The 21,824-nt window shown below is 35.9% G+C and overlaps 1 protein-coding gene across 4 annotated transcripts in view; it reads left to right on the top strand.

The window, feature by feature from the left end:
* CNST (consortin, connexin sorting protein) overlaps positions 1–21,824 on the top strand; it is a 115,848-nt gene that overhangs the window by 15,028 nt on the left and 78,996 nt on the right. The window lies entirely within an intron of this gene.

The following is a 21,824-nucleotide window of genomic DNA, read 5'->3' as shown; positions in this document are numbered from 1 at the left end:
TTAGCATAGATTCTGTGTAAGCTATTGTCTCCATCTATGATTGGACTTTTCTAAGGTCAAATAATAAATTTGTATTAAATGCATTGTAAATTGTATTATTACAGTTTCCTTTCCTCCTCCTCCTCCTAATTTGTCCAAACTCTTAATCTTCAGCACCTAGCTCAAATTCTACCTTGTGTATGGCTGTCAGAGGCAGCATGGACTCTGGAGCCAGTCAATGTAGGTTTGAGTCCCAGTTTCGACAGCTGTTTGACGTGATGAGTGCTTAACCTGTCAGTGCCTCAGTTTGCTTACCCATAAAATGGAGGTGCTAATAATATCAAAGCTACCTAAGAGGATTATTGTGAGGCTAAATGAGTCAGTATGTACAGGGCACAGAGTAAGCACCATATAAATATTTGCTTTTATTCTCATACTTTGTTTTTAATGGTATTCCTAACAACAAGTGTAATCATTCTATGAAGACGTCTATTTGAACCTAAAGATTTTTTGGAATTTTATATATGTATATTTTTTTAATGAATTTATTTTTATTTATTTATTTTTTGGCTGCGTTGGGTCTTCATTGCTGTCCGCGGGCTTTCTCTAGTTGCGGTGAGTGGGGGCTCCTCTTTATTGAGGTGCGTGGGCTCTAGGCGTGCAGGCTTCAGTAGTTGTAGCACACAGGCTCAGTAGTTGTGGCATGTAGGCTCAGTAGTTGAGATGCGTGGGCTCTAGGGCGTGCAGGCTTCAGTAGTTGTGGCTCGCGGGCTCTAGAGTGCAGGCCCAGTAGTTGTGGCACACGGACTTAGTTGCTCCACAGCATGTGGGATCTTCCCGGACCAGGGATCGAACCAATGTCCCCTGCATTGGCAGGAGGATTCTTAACCACTGTCCCACCAGAGAAGTCCCAGGAATTTTATATATTTTAAAATTCTGCTCTGTAACATCTGTTTTAACATACAAATAGTTAAGTAGTTCCCAGCTCAATTTTTGTAGTGAATTCATGTTACCAGAAAATGTTCATTTATCATCCTGTGACTTTGCAGATCCCTGGGCAGCTTTTGCTCTTTCCTTTTTTTCTCTCTTTACTTTTTCTGTTAAATATTTATTCATTATACCTGGCTATCTAGGTTATACATGTGTGCTCTCCACTAGCTTATAAATTCTTCTCAAGGAGGCATTCTGTTTTGATAATGATGACAAATGACAAATGTAACAATTATTGAACACTTAATGTCGTGCATCACTAGAAAATTCATGATTTCATGATTAGTCAATAAAACAAACATTTTAATATTGTGATTCAAGTATAAAACATGGCTGGAAGTGCCATCCAACATTATTTCTACTCAGTAGTTTGGGTGATATCCTATAACCCATCCACTGTTTTATACCCATTGTTGCTACTCTTAAAAATCTGCCAAATACTTAATTGTTCTCAGGGTTTCCAATAACAGACTTATATACCGAAGGAGAATGTTCATTCAGCAGACAGTCCTTGAGTGACTACTTTACATCTAGCACTAGCCTAGGCACTAGGAAGAAGTTTTTAAAAGTGGCAGTGTATGATAATTAACAATGCATACTCAGGCTCACATAGATCTAGGTCAGATCTCAATTCTGCTTCTTACTTGCTGCATAAGCTTTGAGCAAATTGCTTATCTTGCTTTCTGTTTCCTCATCTGTAAGGTGGGAAAAATAGAAGTGTTTCCATGAGAACGAAATGAAATAAGATATGTAAAGTGTTAACATAGTACCTGGCATTCATTAAATGTTCGATAAATAATCACATATAATCAACAGCTGTTTTAGGAGAACGGGATGGGGGCAGTTATCCAGTGGGCTTGAATTTTAACCACCACATTGGGACAGAAAAGGAGGCCTTAAGACTTAACCAAGGAACCTGAACAGGGCATTGGTATTGAGAGCTGCACATACAGCCAGGACCCTGAAGATCTCAGTTCTCCAGTGATGGATTTGGGGGGGAGGGGGTGTCTGCCTAGGAGCAAAGAGATAAGGAGTTTTTCTGTCTCTGCCTTGATATTCTGTTGAAGAGAGTGACTTCTCTCTGTTTATATTTGTGTTTGTAACCATGAGTCTGTTAACCCTGAGGTTTGGGGTTCATATTAATGCTTTCCTCAGTTGAGAATTAATATAAAAACTGGCCCTAGTTGGTAACATAACCAGGGACACCTGGCAGAAGCAAAAGCACTCTGGAAGAAGCGATCCTTAAATCAGCCTGTGCAAGATCCCCACAGATAAAGCCCTTCACTGCAGAGGAGCTCATTATCCAAAATTACAAAATAATCCACCGTGATCAGGAGTCGACAGAAACAAACAATACATTTAGACTCCTAAGAATGAGCATTTTTTTATCCTTATAATTATATACTTCTAATATTTATCTTTAATAAAATAAATATTAAAGTGGGATAAAAATGGAAAAGGAAAAAGGTACTATCAAAAAATTAAAGCTATTTTAAATAGTACTGTATGACTTCTAAGAATAAAAATCACAGAAATAAACTGAGCAGACAAATTAAGCAACAAATTGTATACAGTTGAAGAAATGATATTGAATGACATCTGTGAAGTTTGATTTGGAACTCAAGCCCCCAATCTCAATACAAAAATATAAAGAGAAGTTATAAAAGAGAAATTAAGTGATGTAGATCAGATAGTAAGGAAATCTAAAATACATCTAATAGGAGTTACAGAGGGAAAGAGGAACATGAGTGGGGGAGAGACAGTATGTAAAGATAAAACTGATTGTTTACCAGAATTGATGAAACATGAGTACTTAGATTTGGAAATCACACAGAGTCCTAAGCAGAACAACTTAAATTTCTAATTAGAATACACGGCAAGAAATATTTCTGATGAGACAGTTGACTTTTTTTAACTGGAGCATAGGATTTCATTACTGTCTTGACTGATGTCCAGGGACTGTTTGCAATCTTGAGAACGAAAAACGGAGCTGGAGGAATCAGGCTCCCTGACTTCACACTATACTACAAAGCTACAGTAATCAAGACAGTATGGTACTGACACAAAAACAGAAAGATCAATGGAACAGGATAGAAAGCCCAGAGATAAACACACCCACATATGGTCACTTTATCTTTGATAAAGGAGGCAGGAATGTATAGTGGAGAAAGGACAGCCTCTTCAATAAGTGGTGCTGGGAAAACTGGACAGGTACATGTAAAAGTATGAGATTAGATCACTCCCTAACACCATACACAAAAATAAGCTCAAAATGGATTAAAGACCTAAATGTAAGGCCAGACACTATCAAACTCTTAGAGGAAAACATATGCAGGACACTCTGTGACATAAATCACAGCAAGATCCTTTTTGACCCACTTCCTAGAGAAATGGAAATAAAAACAAAAACAAACAAATGGGACCGAATGAAACTTAAAAGCTTTTGCAAAGCAAAGGAAACTACAAACAAGACGAAAAGACAGCCCTCAGAATGGGAGAAAATATTTGCAAATGAAGCAACTGACAAAACATTAATCTACAAGAGTGTTCTTAATTTGACTTATGGATGGCCTTAGAACTTTCCCATAAATTAGATCTCATTTCATTCTTACAAGAAAGAAAAATAAGTCTCATAGAGTTGAAATAATTTGACTAAAATTACACAGATGGTAAGTATAGGAGCCTGTTTTTGAACTGAGGAGGGAATGACTCCAGCATCAGAGCTTCCCTTTGTCCTGTCTCTGGCCTTCATTCATGTTTTGAAATGGAATGTCTCATACTTAGGAATGATGGGGAATTCTTTTTTTTTAATTAATTTATTTTTAAATTTTTGACTGCGTTGGGTCTTCATTGCTGTGCATGGGCTTTCTCTAGTTGTGGTGCATGGGCTTTTTGCCAAGCAACAAGTGGCTTCTCTTGTTGTGAAGCATGAGCTCTAGGCGCACAGACTTCAGTAGTTGTGGCACGCGGGCTCGGTAGTTGTGGCTCACGGGCTGTAGAGTGCAGGCTCAGTAGTTGTGGCACACGGGCTTAGTTGCTCCGTGCATGTGGGATCTTCCTGGACCAGGGCTCAAACCCATGTCCCCTGCATTGGCAGGCGGATTCTTAACCACTGCGCCACCAGTTTTGATTTGCATTTCTCTAATAATTAGTGATGTTAGCAGCTTTTCATATGCCTCTTGGCCATCAGTATGTCTTCTTTGGAGAAATGTCTGTTCAGGTGTTCTGCCCATTTTTTGATTGAGTTGTTTGTTTTTTTAATATTGAGCTGTTTATATACTTTGGAGATTAATCCTCTGTCCATTGATTCATTGGCAAATATTTTCTCCCATTCTGAGGGTTGTCTTTTCGTCTTGTTTGTAGTTTCCTTTGCTTTGCAAAAGCTTTTAAGTTTCATTCGGTCCCATTTGTTTATTTCTGTTTTTATTTTCACTACTCTAGGAGGTGGATCAAAAAAGATCTTGCTGTGATTTATGTCAAAGAGTGTTCTTCCTATGTTTTCCTTTAAGAGTTTTATAGTGTCCGATCTTACATTTAGGTCTCGAATCCATATTGAGTTTATTTTTGTGTATGGTGTTAGGGAGTGTTCTAATTTTGTTCTTTTACATGTATCTGTCCAGTTTTCCCAGCACCACTTACTGAAGAGACTGTCTTTTCTCCATTGTATATCCTTGCCTCCTTTGTCATAGATTAGTTGAACATAGGTGCGTGGGTTTATCTCTGAGGTTTCTATCCTGTTCCATCGATCTATATTTGTTTTTGTGCCAGTACCATATTGTCTTGATTACTGTAGCTTTGTAGTATAGTCTGAAGTCAGGGAGTCTGATTCCTCCAGCTCTGTTTTTTTCCCTCAAGACTGCTTTGGCTATTCGGGGTCTTTTGTGTCTCCATACAAATTTTCAGATTTTTTGTTCTAGTTCTGTAAAAAATACCACTGGTAATTTGATAGGGATTACATTGAATCTGTAGATTGCTTTGGGTAGTATAGTCATTTTCACAATATTGATTCTTCCAATCCAAGAACATGGTATATCTCTCCATCTGTGTCATCTTTGATTTCTTTCGTCAGTGTCTTATAGTCTTCTGAGTACAGGTCTTTTACCTCCTTAGGTAGGTTTATTCCTAGGTATTTTATTCTTCTTGTTGCAGTGGTGAATGGGATTGTTTCCTTAATTTTTCTTTCTGTGTTATCTCTTTTCTTTTTGATGATGGACATTCTAGCAAACGTGTGGTGATATCTCATTGTGGTTTTGATTTGCATTTCCTTAATGACACTGGGCACTGGGCATATTTTAATGTACCTGTTGGCCTTTTGTAAATGTTCATTGGTGATGTATCTTTTCAGGTCTTTTGCCCATTTTTTAATTGGATTATTTGGATTTTGCTATTGAGTTGTATGAGTTCTTTATATATTTTGGATATTAACCTCTTAGAGTAAACACTTAAGGACAGGTTGTGTCTTGTCTGTCTCCCTCTTCCGCCACTGTACCTAATAAGTATAGCTTCTTCATAGTAGACCAGATTGATTACATTAACCTGAGGCTAGCTCAGTTAAAGCGCTTTACTCCTGAGGTCAAAGTTCAGTCTTCTTGTAGTGATTTATTGGTGTTGTTTTGTGTCCTGATACTAAACCTTTAATGCTGACCAAATGTGTGCTTTTGATCAGGGGTCCCCAACCCCTGGGCTGCGGACCGGTGTTGGCCTGTTAGGAACTGTGCCGCACAGCAGGAGGTGAGCGGTGGGTGAGGCAGTGAAGCTTCATCTGCTGCTCCCTATCGCTTGCATTACCACCTGAACCATTGCTCGCATTACTGCCTGAACCATTGCTTGCATTACCACCTGAACCATACCCCCCAACACCCTGTCCGTGGAAAAATTGTCTTTCACGAAACTGGTCCCTGGTGCCAAAAAGGGTGGGGACCGCTGCTTTTGATTACAAAGAGCACTGGGTGAAAAAACAATGAATTAGCACATGAATTGTATAAACAGTTCAAAGCTAATATTCTCTTGGATGTGGGACAGGAGCTTCATATTTCCATTCAAAGGGCAACCTTATATCATTGTTTTTCAAGATAAGGAACGACAGAAGAAAATGTGTGTTTGCCAGTAGCTGTACTTTTAAAGTAGATTAGAAGTGATTGCAGCTCACAAACTAATACCCGAGAAAGTAGATATTTGTTTAGACTTAATGCAGTAAAAGACAAATAATCGAGAATTTGGGAACTAATAACTAGAATCATCACGTGTTAATGTTTGGAGGAATCTTATATCCCAGGAAATGAGATAATATCAGAACTCAAGTTTTCTGATTCACTAAATCAGTATGTTGATTTTCTTATACAGGCACAAGAATTTAGTCTTATATCTACGTTTGAAAAATCTCAAATTGCTAAGAGGAAATAAGATGAAATTCGAAACCGACTTTAACCAAAAACGTGGCATTTCAGAGATAGGTGTGGGACTTCTCTGGTGGTGCAGTGGTTAACAATCCACTTGCCAGTGCAGGGGACACGGGTTCGATCCTTGGTCTGGGAAGATCCCACATGCTGTGGAGCAACTGAGCTTGTGTGCCACAACTACTGAGCTTGCGCTCTAGAGCCCCTGAGCCACAAGTACTGAGCCCATGTGCCGCAACTACTGAAGCCTGCGCGCCTATAGCCCATGCTCTGCAACAAGAGAAGCCACCGCACTGCAGTGAAGACTAGTCCCCGCTCGCTGCAACTAGAGAAAGCCCACATAGCAACGAAGACCCAACGCAGACCCCCCAAAAACCCAAAGATATGGTGTTCCTAAACTATGCAGAACATAAGAGCTTAGTGAATAGCATTTGCAGCAGGTTAAAATGAGGTGCTATTACTTAAAAAAAATTTTTGGTGTACTTTTGAGTACAATTACAGTATGGGTCAGGATTTTAAGAATTCATTTTCTTTAAATGAAATAAACCTGAGGCAAGTATTTTACCAACTGCATTCAGTTGTCTGCATACAGAGGTAGGAAGAAGAATGGTGAGCTGTGCAGAGGAATACAAATGAAGATAGGTGTTGAGATGGACTGAAGAAATCTCTCTCCTAGTACCCTGAGAAAATTCCAGCATTTCTTTCGATACTTTGAACTCATGTAGAAGGTTAGGTAAAAGAGTCTCCTTTTAGCTGCTTTTCTGTGGTTTGTTTGCGCCATGAGATTAATTTGAAGGCAGTGTATATGACCAAGTAGAATGGAGACTACAAATTTGTAGTGAACTAATTTCAGTGGTCCCTCAGCAGCAGCCCTACAAACTTCCACTGGCTATTTTAAACCTTCTGTATGTTTCCCAGGTCCCTGCTCCCAATACCCCTTCCCCCCATTCAGCAGATGTCCTACTCACTGTTTCCCTGAGAAAGATATATTACTAAATGGAAATGCCTCTAACTTAACTCCAGTGTAAACACTATCCCCCACCCCGCTTCTGTCACAAGCCTCTGTCACAATGGAAAATGTGCCCCTTCTCCTGTGTAAGGATAGTCCCTCTGCCTGTGTCCTGGATGCCTTCCCACTCCTCAGTCTTTGCACCATTATTTGTCCAGCACCCTCTCTCCTGTTATCCTTAACTTCTCTCTCTCAACTGGCCCTTTCGTTTCATGTTATTAAAGATCCACACAAGTGATTTTTCTGATATGTAAACCAGATCATGCAACTACTCTGGTTAAAAATCTTTCAGAGGATCCCTTCTGATACAGCATGATTAATGATTTGGAGCTATGATTTTATTATAGCTGTTATCTAACTTTTTTGTTTGTTTTTGTTTTGGTCTGCTGCCTCTCCCTCCAAAGTACAGCACAGCATTAATTCATTTGTTAGAAGTTAAAAGCAGTGAAATTTTTTTTTCAGAAATTTTTAATGCAATTTCATGATATCCATTGCTGTCAATGAATTCAGTGTTAGTTCTGTTTCTTGTCTAAGTAGCTGCAAAATAAACCATGGGACTCAGAGATAGCAGTTATTTATTAAGCACTGAAGAGATTTGAGATAAACAAACAAACAAGACAGATGGACCTTTTAGCAATGTATCAGGTCTTAAGTTACCCAGAACTGTTGATGTTGGCACAAATATATAGGTTGGTGTGCATATGTAAAAGACAGTATATGATTATTATCTTAACGCTTACACTAATTTAGTTATGACTTAGTTGTTTGGGGATATAAATTTTCATTCAATCTAGTATTTATTCTGAAACTACCAAAGAGAAAATATTCATACATCAGTGTTATATAATATGTAGATATTATAGGTAAAGATTTGTTCATCATAGTAAATTATGCTTAGATAGCCCTAGTGATTGGATTTAAAAAACAAAATAGATTTTAGGAAAGTTACTCTTTGCTTTCCCACTTAGCAACTCATCTAAATGAAATTTTCTTGAATTGGTTAAAAAGTTATTAGATACCTTTTGTAAAGTTTAGCTTTTTTTTTTAATTTAAATTTTCTATTTTTTGAGGTATAATTGACATATATTAGTTTCAAGTGTACAACACAGTGGTTCAATATTTGTATATATTGTGAAATGATCACCATATAATTCTAGTTAACATCTGTCACCATACATAGTTATAGAATTTTTTTCTTATGATGAAACTTTTAAGCTCTACTGTTTTAGCAACTTTCAGGTATACAATGCAGTATTAGCTATAGTTGCCACACTGCATTACTTCCCCATGACTTATTTATTTTATAACCGGAAGTTTGTGTCTTTTGACTTCCTTCACCCATTTTGCCTACTCATCACCCTCCATCTCTGGCAACCACCAATCTCTTCACTGTATCTATGAGCTTGTTTTTGTTTGTTTGTTTTTAATATTCCACATACATATGAGATCATATGGTATTTGTCTTTGTCCATCTGGCTTATTTTACTTAACATAATGCTCTCAAGGTTCATCCATGTTTTTGCAAATGGCAGAATTTCATTCTTTTTAAAAATGGTTGAATAATATTTCATTGTGTGTGTCTGTGTGTGTACACACATTTTCTTTATCTGTTCATCTGTTGATGAGCACTTAGGTTGTTTCCAAGTCTTGACTAATGTAAATAATGTTGCAGTGAACATGGGGTTGCGGTTATCTTCTGACGGTCGTGATTTTGTTTTCTTTGGATAAATACCTGGAAGTGGGATTTCTGGATCACATGGTAACTCTATTTTTTATTTTTTAGCAACCTCTTTACTGTTTTCCATAGTGACTGTACCAATTTACATTCCCACCAACAGTGCACAGGGTTCACTTATCTCCATATCCTCACCAACACATGTTATTTCTTATCTTTTTGCTAATAGCCATTCTGACAGGTGTGAGGTGGTATCTCGTGATTTTGATTTGCATTTCTCTGATGATTAGTGATATTGAGCATCTTTTCACGTTCCTCTTGGCCATCTGTATGTCTTTAGAAAAAATGTCTATCCAGATCCTTTGCTCATTTTTAAATTGGATTATTTTGCTATTAAGTTGTGTGAATTCTTTATGTATTTTGGAAATTAACCTCTCATCAGAGATATATGATTTGCAGATTTTTTTCTCTCATTCAGTAGGTTGCCTTTCATTTTGTTGGTGGTTTCCTTTGCTGTCTAGAAGCTTTTAAGTTTGATGTAGTCCCAGTTGTCTGAAAAATCATTACCATGAATGATGTCAGGGAGCTTATTGCCTATGTTTTCTTGTAGGAATTTTATGGTTTCAGGTCTTACATTCAAGAGTTAATCCATTTTGAGTTAATTTTTGTGTATGATGTAAGATAGTGGTCTAATTTTTTTCTTTTGCATGTGGCTGTCCAGTTTTCCCAAAACCATTAATTGAAGAGACTGTCCTTTCCCCATTGTGTATTCTTGGCTACTTTGTTGTAAATAAATGTGCGCATGGGTTTATTTCTGGGTTCTCTATTTTGTTCTATAGATTTCTGTGTCTGTGTTTATGCTAATACCATACTACTTTGATTACTGTAGCTTTCTAATATAGTTTGAAATCAGGGAGCATGGTGCCTCCAGCTTTGTTGTTCTTTCTCAAGATTGCTTTGGCTATTTGGAGTCTTTTGTGGTTCCATACAAATTTTAGAATTGTTTTTTCTATTTCTGGAAAAATGACATTGGAATTTTGATAAGGATTGCATTGAATCTATAGACAGCCTTGAGTAGTATGGCCATTTTAACAATATTAATTATTCCAGTCCATGAGCACAGAATGTCTTTATTTGTGTCTTCTTCAATTTCTTTCCTCTGTGTCTTACAATGTTCAGTGTATAGGTCTTTCACCTCCTTGGTTAAATTTATTTTGGGGCATTTTATTCTTTTTGATGCTGTTGTAAATGGGATTTTCTTAATTTCTCTTTCTGATAGTTCATGATTAGTGTATAGAAACAGATTTTTGCCTATTAATTTTGTATCCTGCAACTGTATTCATTTATTAGTTCTAACAATTTTTGTGGTGGAGTCTTAAGGATTTTCTGTGTATGGTATCATGTGTAATCTGCAAAGAGTGTCAATTTTATTTCTTCCTTTCCAAGTTGGATGCCTTTTATTTTTTTTCTTGCTCTGGATAGGAATTCCAATACTATGCTTAATGAAAGTGGGGAGAGTGGGCATCCTTGTTTTGTTCCTAGTCTTCGAAGGAAAACTTTCAGCTTTTCATTGAGTATGATGTTAGCTGTGGCCTTGTCATATACAGTCTTTATTATGTTGAGGTATGTTCCCTTCATACCCACTTTGTGGAGAGTTTTTATCATAAAATGATGTTGAATTTTGTCAAATGCATCTTCAGCATCCATTGAGATGGTCATATGATTTTTAGTCTTCATTTTGTTAATGTGGTGTATCACGTAATTGATTTGTGGATGTTGAACCATCCTTGCATTCCTGGGATAAGTCCCACTTGATTATGCATGGTGTGAGATCCTCTTAACGTAAGGTCGAGTCCAATTTGCTAATATTTAGTTGAGTACTTTTCATCTATGTTCGTCAGGGATATTGGCCTGTGATTTACTTTTCTTGTGTTATCCTTGTCTGGTTTTGGTATCAGGGTAATGCTGGCCTCATAAAATGAGTTTGGAACTGTTCCCTCCCCTTGTATTTTTTAGAAGAATTTGAGAAGGATTGGTAATGATTCTTTGAATGTTAGGTAGAATTCACTAGTAAAGCTGTCTGCTTTTGGACTTCTGTTTGTTAGGAGGTTTTAAGTTACTGATCAGTAAATCTTATTAGTAATTGATTTTCAGTTTTTCCTGATTTGGTCTTGGAAAGTTGTATGTTTCTAGGAATGTATCCATTTCTTCTAGGTTGTCCAGTTTGTTGGTTTACAGCTGTTTGTAGTAGTCTCTTAGGATTCTTTGTATTTTTGTGGTGTCAGTCATAATGTTTCCTGTTTCATTTCTGATTTTATTTGAGTCCTCTTTTTTTATTGGTGAGGCAAGCTAAAGGTTTCTCAGTTTAGTTTATCTTTTCAAAGAACCAGCTCTTGGTTTCATTGATCTTTTCTATTATTTTTCTAGTCTCTATTTCATTTATTTCTGCTCTGATCTTTCTTATTTCCTTTCTTCTACTAATTTTGGGCTTCATTTGTCCTTTTTTTCCCTTCAGATGTAAAGTTAGTTTATTTGTTTGACATGTTTCCAGTTTCTTGAGGTGGCATTTATCATTATGAACTTCCCTCTTAGAACTGCTTTTGCTGTGTCTTATAAGTTTTGATATGTTGTATTTCCATTTTTGTTTGTCTCAAGGTATTTTTGAATTTCACTCTTGGTTTCTTTGTGGATCCATTGGTTTTTCAGTAGCATGTTGTTTCCTCTCCACATATTTGTGAATTTTCTTCTCGTAATTGATTTCTAGTTTCATACCACCGTAGTTGGAAAAGGTGTTTGAGATGATTTCAGCCTTTTTTAATTTGTTAAGACTTTTTGTGGCCTACCATATGATCTGTCCTGGAGAATGTTCCATGTGTACTCAAGAAGAATGTGAGTCTGTTGCTTTTGTTCTTTTTTTAAATTAATTAATTAATTAATTTTTGGCTGTATTGGGTCTTTGTAGCTGTACGTGGGCTTTATCTAGTTGCAGTGAGCAGGGGCTGCTCTTTGTTGCAGTGCACAGGCTTCTCATTGCCGTGGCTTCTCTTGTTGCGGAGCATGGGCTCTAGGTGCGTGGGCTCAGTAGTTGTGGTGCATGGGCTTAGTTGCTCCACTGCACGTGGGATCTTCCCGGTCCAGGGTTCAAACCTGTGTCCCTTTCATTGGCAGGCGAATTCTTAGCCACTGAGCCACCAGGGAAACCCTGTCTGTTGCTTTTGGATGAAATGTTCTTTATATATCTGTTAAGTCTATCTGACCTAACATCTTATTTAAAGATGATGTTTTTGGATGATCTATCCATTGATGTAATTGGGTTATTAAATTTCTCTACTGTTATTATTGTATTGCTATATATTTCTCCTTTTAGGTCTGTTAGTATTTGCTTTAAATGTTTAGGTGCTCCTATGCTGGATGCATAAACATTTACAAATTCCTTATATTCTTGTTGTATTACTCCTTTATCAATGTATAATGCCCTTCTTTTATTACAGTCTTTGTTTTAAAGTCTAGTTTGTCTGATGTAAGTATAGCTATCTCAACTTTCTTTTGGTTTCCATTTGCAGTGAATATTTTTTCCTATTCTTTCATTTTCAGTTTGTTTAGGACCTATGTCTGAAGAGAGTCTCTTGTAGACAGCATATAGATGAGTTTTGCTTTTTTTATCCACTCAGCCATTCTCTGTCTTTTGATTGGAGAATTTATTCTATTCACATTTAAAGTAGTTATCGATAGGTATGTATTTACTGCCAGTTTGTTCATTGTTTTTTTGACTGTTTTGTAGTTCCTCTGATTTTTTTCTTCTTCTCTTGCTTTCTCCCTTTGTGGTTTGATGGCTTTCTTTAGTGGATGTGCTTAGATTCCTTTCTCATTATCTTTTGTGTATCTATTATAGGTTTTTGCTTGGTGGTTATCATGTGGCTTCCATATAACAGCTTCTACTTACGATAGTCTATTTTAAGTTGACAACAACTTAAGTTTGAACACATTCTAAAACTCTCTGTTTGTACTCCCCTCCATGTTTTTTATGTTTTTCATGTCACATTTTTCAACTTTTTTCTTATTAGACACCATTTTGCATGAGTTCAAAAGTTATACTCGTTTCTTCATTCTAAAATCTTTTAGAAATTAATAAATTTACCCTTGAGTTCCAGTTCTAGAGTAATTTCAGTTATTGTATTTTTTAGATCTAGAATACTCATTTGGATTTTTAAAAATTCAAATATAGTGATTTGATTAAAAAGCAAAATAAACTATTTGCTTTTGTCGCTATATTGTCAATTCTTTTGAAATTTTCTCACCTATTCATTTAAGTCCTTGAACATTTTAATAATAGTTGTTTTAAAGTTTCTTTAAGTTAACTCCAGTATATGAATTTCTTGTGAACCTGCTTCTGTTCACTGCATTTCCTCCCAGTTTTTTTTGTCACGTTTTGATCTCTTGTATGCCTGGTTATTTTGGATTATATTACAGGCTTTATAGATGAAAATTTGTGGAGGTAATTTGAGCCTTTGTTGGATTTCTTCTTCCAGAGGAGATTTATTCATGTTGCTGGCAGGCAACCAAGTTAGGGCAGATCATCTTAATTCATCCAGAAATGAAGATCATTCTACTGGGCTTTAGTCCCTGTGAAGGCTGGTCTATTTCAGATTCACTGTTTCTTCTGGGGAGTAGCCGTTTTTGGTCCCACTTGAAAGCCTAAGGCTCCCTTCTTCTTGGCAAGTCCTAAACCCCATTGTTTGTGCCAGCTCTGTAAGTCTGCTAAAGGCTCTGCTCAGCTTTTTTGGCTTCCAAATTGAAGCTCTCTGCCAGCTTCTCTAACTGCTATCAACAGGAGGGTTTGTCTGAAACGAGCTAGTCTGCACTTCCCAGAAGTAGAACTCATTCATCTTTTCTTTTCAAAACATTTTTATTTTTATTTTTTTATTTTATTTTGGCTGCGTGGGGTCTTAGTTGCGGCACGCAGGATCTTTGTTGCGGCATTCAGGATGTTTAGTTGCGGCATGCAGGCTCTTAGTTGCAGCATGTGGGTTTCTTAGTCGTGGCATGCAGGCATCTTAGTTGCAGCATGCAGGCTTCTTAGTTGCGGCATGCAGACTCTTAGTTGCGACATGCAGACTCTTAGTTGTGGCATTCAGGCTTCTTAGTCGTGGCACACAGACTTCTTAGTTGCAGCATGAGAACTCTTAGTTGTAGCATGCATGCGGGATCTAGTTCCCCAACCAGGGATCACACCTGGGCCCCCTGCATTGGGAGCACAGAGTCTTACCCACTTGACCGTGAGGGAAGTCCCTTTCATCTTTTCTTAATATGTTTTTGCACATGTTCAAAAATGAGTGTGTGTGTGTGTGTGTGTGTGTGTGTGTGTGTATATGTGTATATATATATATCCAGTATACATTCATATAGGTTATGAACAAATATACATATAGTGGGTATGTGTTTCTTTGCTCATTAGGGGTATACTATCAAAGTATGAAGACTCTTGTACTTTATTCCCTTTAGCTGTGATGTTGGTTCAGTAAATACTTGTGATCGGCCTAGTAGAAATTATTCTGTGTGTACAAGGGAACGTGTCAAATTCTTAATGATGGTCTCTAATGGGGATATGATATAGATTAATGTGTAATCCTAAAGAAATGAGTTCATCACATTTAGAAATTACATTAAGTAAATAGTCTTATTGGTGGGTTTTATTTTATTTTGCCTCAACCTATTTTCTAAACTCTATAATCTGAAAAACATTTCAAGACACTAGAAATTTTTCATGTTGCTATCTCCTTAGGGCTAGCAATTTGGTGTTTACAAAATATACATGAATATAGTTGATTTTTTAAATTAATGTGAAAATGATTATAGTGGTCAAGGGTGTAGGCTGTGGAGTCAGGTTCTTTGAGTTTGAATCCAGACTTTGTCATGTACTAGCTCTGTGACCTTGGCCTATTTATTGAATCTTTTTGTTGCTGTTTCCTTCTCTATAATATGGATGTAATTATAGAACTACTTTGTAGGACCTGTGTGAACATTAAATTTTATATATTAAATTTATAAATTTAAATTATTTTAAATTCATAAATTCACATATATATTACACATGACTGAAATACTGCCTGATAGTAAATATTCAATAACTGTTGACTACTGTTAATAATTAGCATTTTATTCAGATAATGCTATTTGGTCAGGCCTCTTAAGGGAAGGTTCTAATGAACAGTTTGCTCTTGCCACTATATTAGCAAGAATTATTTTAAAACAAAATATATAGATTCTTTTGTATATTTAATAATTAAAGTGTAGATAGATTGCCTTATGTTACTAGTTGTATAGCAAAGTGCTCAAAGTTTAAAAATTATTAAGACAGTTTCCATGAAGATATATAGTATATATGTAATAGTAAACATAGTTTTTGTTTTAAAAGTATTTTAAAAGTTATGGTCTGAACTAAAAAGTATTTTCAAGTTCTTAGATTCTGTTGGTTGTGGCTTCAAAGTATGGTTGCAATCAGTTTTACAACAAAGAAGTATTTAAAACCAAAAAAACATAGCTTATGCATGACCCTAGTGAAATGACTCCTTCCCCTAAACTGTGGTTCTCTCAATGCATGTGGTATTAACTCTGTGGAACTAACTGAAAAAAATGCTTGTGTTGCTACTGTAATTTCATATGCTGTGATTTGCCCACCCTTTATCTTCAAGTGATAGACGTTGTTAATTTCTAGGAGCATTTGAATCATAAAGTCAGTCACCCTGAAGTAGGCAAAATTTATAATTAATGATTGTTAAATGAAAAAATTGTTAGAAATTATTGCTAAAAATACATGTGTCTGGATGCCTGAAGATGTCCTTGCATTCACACTATTTTAAAGATTTACTTTTCTGTTTTTTCTTTAAGTAAAATTTATATATGTCTGTATATAAGAGAGAGGAAAGAGAGGAGAGAGATGACTCTATTTGTCTTTGCACTGCTTGGATATACCCCCACTGAGGCTTTTGACATGTCATTTCCATTTATGTAATGGATTTTGAACTTAAAGTCTTTGTTGATGTGTAAGCTATCTTGAACTGAGTCCCATTATGAAAGGGAGGATTGAAGAAAATGAAACAAATTATGCTTCCTTTTATTCAGCTTACCTGCCCCAAGGTTGTTTTGGGTTTATGAGTCACATGGTTTGTGAGTTCCTTTATATTTTAAGAGTACTTTCTCTGCATAAGTAAAATCCATGTTTGTTGTATTCTCCCTTAGAATCATTACCTTCACATTTTACAGTAATGGATTATTTTTCTTGTTTTTCTTTTTTGTATTCTTGTAGTTGTGTTGTATACTTTGTTGCATTTTTATGATTTAACAAATTTTTTTTATTGAAGTATAGTTGATTTACAATGTTGTGTTAATTTCTGCTATATAGCAAAGTGACTCAGTTATACACATATATACATTCTTTTTTATATTCTATTTTATTTTTATACAATTTTTTCATTTAACAATCATTAATTATAAATTTTGTCTACTGACTTTATGACTCAAATGCTCCTAGAAATTAACAACTTATGTATCACTTGAAGATAAAGGGTGGGCAAATCACAGCATACGAAATTATAGTAGCAACACAAGCATTTTTTTCAGTTAGTTACACAGAGTTACTATTATATTCTTTTTATATTCTTTTCCATTATGGTTTATCTCAGGATATTGAATATAGTTCCCTGTAGTATATAGTAGTATAGTTCCCTATACAGTAGGACCTTGTTGTTTATCCATTCTATATGTAATAGTTTGCATCTATATACTTTGTTATATTTTTATCCTCCTCCTTAAGACATTTTCTATGACCGTTTTTCTTAATTAAGAGTAAATTCCTTATTGTGAAATTGTGTTTTTTATTCTTACTAAAGAAATACTAAAACAATCTGGCTTACTTTTGTACGTAGTATTATATAGAAATTAAACTATTTAGAAAGATTTCTATAAGGCCATTTTACTAGTTATAATTACCATTTAACATTTCTGAAGTACCAGGAATAATTTGAATATGGCAAAGTACCTAAAGAGGGGGACGACATGATCCAGAAAATAAGATATAAACAAGTACTTACAAATTAATTTTTTAAACTTTTAGTATCTATTTCTTTCATTAGGTGTTTACCTTATTTAATTATAGTAATAATAACGTCTATACCCGGGAAATGTCGACAGCCTAACTAGTATTAGCAAGAAAGAATCCTGAATGGAGTGATTCACTATGAGCCAGGACTTTGGCTACAGTGGCACTATCAAAGCAGTATAATGGAGAGCAACATTGTCTGATAGAAATAGAATGTGAGCCATATATAGAATTTTGTTTTCTAGTAACCACATTAAAAAAGGGTTTTAAAAGGTGAGATTAATTTTAATAATAGGGTTTGTTTAATCCGTTAGATCAAAATATTATTTTAACTTGTAATCAATACTTAAAATTATTAAAGGCCTATTATTTTTATATTCTTTCTATTCCTAATAAGTCTTTGAAATATGGTGTTTATTTTGCAAATATAGCACATCTCAATTTAGACACATTTTTTGTTGGAAATGCTTGATCTATATTTAAATTTCCTAAAATTTAGGTGAAAAAGCAGGTTCACATACCCAATTTGTTTCAAACATGCATAAGTTTTTCAATAACTGAATCAATATGTTTTAGAATTTAAATTAATTAAAATTAAATAAAAGTAAAAATTCAGTTCCCCAGTCTCACTGTTCATATTTCAAGTACTCAGGAGCCATATGTGGTTAGTGGCTACCATATTGGATAGCATAGATATAGAATATAGCTGACAACCAAAGATATCAACTAAGGGACCCTGAATCAAGCATAGTATTTTAGCTAAATTTTAATGTGAGGTCAGTGATATAAATTAGCAAAAATTATTTTACTGAGATTTGGGGGATAATATGTTAAGTGAAGTTTATGTCCGAGTTTCATATGATCTGCATCATTTTCAGAAAAAAATTTGGAGATAATTACAAACTTCTCTAGTGCTCAGTTGGTGGTCCTTAGGATGAGACTGTTAATTCCTAGAAACTGCCTTATTGCTGTGGTCAATGCTCATTAGTGAGGTATGAAATCTACCTAGTAGACCTTGATCAGCATTTAAAGAAAATAAGAAATAGTATTGAATAGAATGGAGAATGTATCAGAGTGCTTCATGTGTGTTTAGTTTTGAGAAATCTTTGTTTCAGTTATGTACACGTATTTTGTATGTACATGATTTCAGTGAACAATGAATTGTTTATTTTGGGCTGCAAAATTTTTGAGAATCATTCTTCTGGGGCATGCTTTTTATTGCTGGTATACTGAATATTGCCTACAGGTACATATGTCTAAACAAAGCATTCATCACAGAAAACTATAGATTTAGCAATGAGATATAAGTAGTATTGGAACACGTCAAGTGAGTAAGATGACGAAATGTAAAGTGATATGTAGTTACCATCATAAACACAACATATGAGTGTGGTGACTTTCTTCCTCAATTCTGAGTTAACTGTGAGTAGCCAGATTTGAATTTAGGTTTAATAGAATACGTTATTTGGTAACTTCTAAATTTTGGGTTGACTATAAGTCATCAAATTTAAACTTGGGGTTGCATCTTAATTCTTAAGAAGAATCTTGGCTTCTTTCGAAGGTAAAAGTATAGTATTTAGGCCTAATTTACTTGGATTACAGAAAAATGGCACTCAGAATCTTCTTAAAGCATTTTAATAAAATAATTGAGTAATATTATATATTTAACCATTCCTATAAATTAATTTTTAAATTTCAGTAGCACCTGATGTTTAATCTCACCAGATAATGCATTAAGATGTATCAAAAATGAAGTCAAATCATACCTGGGAGTGAGATTATTTTTTTGACAAAATGTAGATTTCTCTTTGTTAGTCTGTTACTTTATTATATTTAAATGTTCTTCCTCAAAGTTTTGTTTTTTAACTTTTGTATGAGCCTTACTTGAATAGTTTGTTTGAGATTCTTCAGCTTGAATAGTTAGCTTGAAATTCTTCAGTGTACTAAGTCAACATGTCAAATAACTTTTATACAATGTACATATTTGGTATGCTATTTTGCCACAAGAGGCTGGAAACTTGGGCAACACTTACTATCATGCTTTTGAAAGGCAAAATATGCCCGAGTCAGTGTTGTGCAATGATTGTACTGTGTCGCTGTTCTTTTTCATTCTTTTTTTAAAAAATTTATTTATTTTATTTTTTGGTTGTGTTGGGTCTTCATTGCTGCGTGTGGGCTTTCTCTAGTGGCGGCGAGCAGGGGCTGCTCTTCCTTGAGGTGTGCAGGCTTCTCATCACGGTGGCTTCTCTTGTTGCGGAGCACGGGCTCTAGGCGTGCAGGCTTCAGTAGTTGTGGCACATGAGTTCAGTAGTTGTGGCTCACGGGCTCTAGAGCGCAGGCTCAGTAGTTGTGTCACACAGGCTTAGGTGCTCCTCGGCATGTGGGATCTTCCCAGACCAGGGCTCGAACCTGTGTCCCCTGCATTGGCAGGCGGATTCTTAACCGCTGTGGTACCAGGGAAGCCCTCGCTGTTTCTTTTTGTGAGAATTGGTACAGCCGTAGGGACTCATAGAATAGACGTACAGCTTAGATATAGCAAATAACTTAGAATGCCTTTTCTACTGTACTTCTAACCTCCAGGTCCCATATAATGTTAGGGCATATTTAAAAATACTATGTATCAACTGGGGCTTCTTTCTCCCTATGATTTTTCTCTTGCCTAGGTGCTTTCATATAGCGAGATACAGGTGTACATGAAGATGAACCTTTTTAAATGCTGTTGTTATAGCATTGAAGGAAAGGAAAGAGGAGGAAGAAGACAAAAATAGTATTTGCTTATAACTGTTTCCAAAAATAGTATTTCTTTATAACTGTTTCCAAAAGCAGTAGGCCCGTACTAATTTGAAATCCCATTAAGAATATTATCCTACTGCTTAAGTTAAAGTGTTCCAATTGAAATGTGTTAGGAATGCAGATAGAAGCCAAATATTGTATAATAGGTTCCTTTACCTCTCAGAGTAGGGGCAGAGGAGTGTATAGAAATCCATGTGCCTTTCTCCTTTGAAGACAGAAACTGTAGAAAATAAGCCCTCCACTCCTTCATATATATAATAAGTATAAGGCCCAGAGCTAGACATTGTGAAGAATAAAAATTATCTGTGGCTGGAGTTATGGGTATTCAAATGGCTTAAATCTGGTAGGACACATATGCAAATATATACAGTGCAGAGAGTTGTATTTGGGAGGGACTCTATGCGTGGTACAGAGTGCCATAGAGGAATGCATCATGTCTTTTGGAATGGAGAAGTCAGGGAAGACAAATTGGAGTGACTTTTGAGCCAAGCCATGAAGAATTGGTCAGTGTCTATTAAGAACAATTACAGATTCACACCTATAAGTATTAGTATTAGAAAGTAGTTTACAAAGTAGCCTTTTGAGAATTAAACTAATTACGTTGTCACAAAATAATAGGAGGCAAAATGTCTTGAGGCCCAAAGAAAGGAAGACCTACTTTACTGGTAATAGATATTTAACATAAATAGTATATTAGTATGTCTTTTTTAAAAAACAGTTCTCGACAGAAGAAGGTGGATTATTTTAAGAAATTGTATATTGTTTGGATCTAGCAATTCCCAGGGATAGAGAGAACTTCCAGGAACTTGAACTTCATGTTTATTAGAGATGTGTCCTGTGTTGTAGGGTAGAGATTCTTCACTGAGGTATACCACAGCTGGCGTGAAATATTCTTTAAGTTATTGATACTTTTACCCCATTGTCCATAAAGCATAATTGTTGAGAGTATGGCCTCAAGATCACAACTGATCCATGTTCTATTTCTGAACTTACTAGCTGACCCTTGATGAGATATGACACTTGGTTTCTTCATTAGTATAATAGGACTAAAAATTACCCATCTGCTAGAGTAATTGTGAGAATTGAATTAGAGTATCGGTCTGAAGAGTTTAACTGGTACATGACACTCATTAAAGTTGCGAAGTGTGATCTGTAATTTTATACTCACCAAGGAGGCTTAATCACTAATTTTTTTTTCTTAAATATTTATTTATTTATTTGGCTGGGCCGGGTCGTAGTTGCAACACATGGGATCTTCGTTGCGGCCTGTTTAGTTGTGGCATGAGGGCTTCTTCATTGCAGCATTCGGACTCTTAGTTGCAGCATGCGTGTGAGATCTGGTTCCCCGACCAGGGATGGAACCCGGGCCCCCTGCATTGAGAGCACGGAGTCTTACCCACTGGACCACCAGGGAAATCCCTTAATCACTAATTTCTAGACATCCTCATCATCTGAAATGGTGCACAGAACAGATCATTAAATATTCCAGGAACTTGCTGAGATATCCCTATCATAAATTAATACTTCAGCATTCTCAAATGATGCTGGTTAACATTAGTCTATCATCAGGAACCTAATTATTTCCAGGAGGTCTAGAAAAGCTCTGTTTCTGAACCTTCAGTAAGGCTACAGAGCTGCTTGAATAAACCTACTGGTGTTCAAGGCCAATCTGTAAGATTTGTTGGGCAATAATAATGGCTAACTTTTCTTGAGCATTTACTGTGGGCCAAGTACTCTGCTAACTGCTTTACCTGCCATATTGTCTCAGCCTCACAAATGACTCTTCGAGGTAAGCATTACAGTTCTCTATTTTCACAAAGAGAAAATTAAAGCTTGGAGATGCTAGGTAACTTGCCTAAGGTCACCACACAGTTTGTTAAATGG

The sequence above is a fragment of the Grampus griseus genome (assembly GCF_964374135.1).
Source record: "Grampus griseus genome assembly, chromosome: 1".
Lineage (NCBI taxonomy): Eukaryota > Metazoa > Chordata > Mammalia > Artiodactyla > Delphinidae > Grampus > Grampus griseus.
The sequence above is the reverse complement of the archived record's forward strand: the minus strand, read 5'-3'. Positions and strand labels throughout refer to the sequence as shown.